The sequence below is a fragment of the Medicago truncatula genome, chromosome 4 (genome assembly GCF_003473485.1).
Source record: "Medicago truncatula cultivar Jemalong A17 chromosome 4, MtrunA17r5.0-ANR, whole genome shotgun sequence".
In the NCBI taxonomy this organism is placed as follows: domain Eukaryota; kingdom Viridiplantae; phylum Streptophyta; class Magnoliopsida; order Fabales; family Fabaceae; genus Medicago; species Medicago truncatula.
The window spans coordinates 25,287,276-25,289,575 of NC_053045.1; the positions used below are offsets into that span (position 1 = coordinate 25,287,276).

General features: G+C 27.7%; 1 long non-coding RNA gene across 2 annotated transcripts; it reads right to left on the reverse strand.

The window, feature by feature from the left end:
- LOC112420773 (uncharacterized) lies at positions 1 to 1,341 on the reverse strand. Of its 2 annotated transcripts, XR_003010845.2 has the most exons (4): positions 840 to 1,341; positions 559 to 733; positions 177 to 449; positions 1 to 76 (listed from the first exon to the last, which is right to left on the reverse strand). It is a non-coding gene; the product is annotated as an uncharacterized lncRNA (long non-coding RNA). The 2 variants fall into 2 exon arrangements; XR_005645907.1 differs by having other exon boundaries at positions 559 to 1,336.
- Between the last annotated feature and the right edge of the window lie 959 nt (positions 1,342 to 2,300).

Sequence of the window (2,300 nt, forward strand, 5' to 3'; positions counted from 1 at the left end):
GAGAATAAAGGAACAATTCATACTCTTTTGAATACATCACAACATTATCATAAATACTCCAGCACAAACATCGAATCTGAAAACAGTTAAATAATTATTATTAAGTTTAAGAGAATATTAAAAAATAATAATCTAGAGTAAAATAATTACAATAAGGTTAAAAAGATGAAAAATACCTTAGATCATTAGGGATTGGTTTTTATAATTTCAACAGAAAAACTGTAATGTGCTTAGTGGAATTGAAAACGAAGTTTGTCTTTTAAGGTCATATTTTTCTTTGCTTCATCAAGATAATCAATCCAGCCTTTATACAAACTAATCTTTGAAGATGAAGATGACTTCTTGATAAGAGGACAAAGAAAAATCTTATCATTGTTGTCAAAGTCAACCAACTGAACAGTCTTCTTCTTGTCCAATGCAACACCTCTAGAAATCTTTTATGGTATATGCTACATTGATACACAAAAAGTGAAATTATTATACGTTATAACAAAAATAAATAACTTAATTAAACATAGGTGAATAATTAAAAAAAAAAAAACACGAGAGGATACACACCAGAACATTCTTACTATTTTTGAGAGATACCGTAACTTCTTTCTCCCAAGACATCTCCTTAATAAAATCATTAGAAGTTATAATATGAAGTAATTTACTCAGTTCATCATCATCTTCAAAAGTCGTTTCCGGAAGAAGGTGAAAATATCTTCGAACAATACCAGCATCATCCTCACTTCAATTCCAAACGAAATAAAAAAAATAAAGTAAAAGTTGAGATGTAAAAAGATGATCTTATTGTTAATAAATATACAATTATTTAGAGAATAAAATTTACTTACTCAAGATCATGAACCTGAACAAAATTGCTCATTTTGAGAAACTATCATCAAACACACAACGAAGGACAAACTAAATAACCATTAATAATAAATTTTTAGTGCCTAGAAGTTAGTATGCCTATGTAGAACATCCAAAGAAGTAACAAATAATTCTTTATACACTGATTTAACATCTCATATTTAAAAAAAGATAAAAATATGCTGTTTGACAAAGAAGAATTATAAAATGGTCAATTGAGTTGTAAAATCCCAACTATGGTCATCTCCATCATTTTGAGTTTAGTGACAGTAGAATTGAAAATTGACGTTATTTTACGGTATGGAATGGCTCAGGAGCAGGTCGATGTCTATTATGTATTTTATTTTCTCCTCAAGCCGATTGACAAGGCATTTGGGTGTTGTTTCTGTAGGTATATTTCTTTTGGGTTTTGTGTCAGGATATCTTCCAGGAATTATAAGCTGTACTTATCCATCGAAAATGTACACTTAATTAATAAAATATAGGTGGCTTTAGACATAGTTACATCATGTGGATGTCTTCCTTCAGAAGAAGAAAAAAAAAAGGATTGTGGATAAGATCTAAAATAATAATGAATTTTGATGATGCATTCATTTATTTGACAATAAATTCCAATTAAACACAAATTCTGTTTTATTTTAGAAGTAGACGATGTTTATTAATATTTTCAACTTCGTATTTTTATTAATAGTTTTAAATTCAGTCAAATATATACTAAATTGTAGAAAAAAAATTATTTTTTTAACTTATATTTTACCTTTTTTTGGTAATTTTTTCCTATCTATTTTATAAAATTCTTTTACATAATTACTCAACTCTTACATGATATTAGGTGCACCAAAAACAATTATTTAAAATCATCTTCTAAAATTAAAAGAAAGATAATTCGCAAGTAATAAAATGATGAATTAGCCCAATTTTCACTCTAACCAAAAACGGTCAGATGAATAAAGAATCAAAAAACGAATCAGTATGCATTCATATTTCTTTACTCTATTGTCTACAACATTCAATCCAAGAGCATATCGAGTATATCGACTAATAGAGATATTCACCATCAAATATTTAATTCCTTGAATATTTTACGGAACCATAAGTCCCCTTTTCAGGTATGAGCTGATAGATAGACAAGACTATTCACTTTAAAATAAGATAGATACAATAAATGGGGAAACAAGGAACTGTCCAAACCGAAAAAGGCTACCAGTGCAAGCTAGTTAGGTATAATGACAGCACAGAAGAACAAGACCTGTATTTGGCAATGATAACACTTGGAAATTACCAAATAGATTTGATAATATACCGTAGCTCAGAGTTACATAACTAAGCTAAGTATTATAAAATGATGAACATGTTGTTGTTATATTATTATAAGATGATATTTATGTTGTGATATATATTATTAAGTGATGATTATGTTGTGTTGTATATGATTATTATTA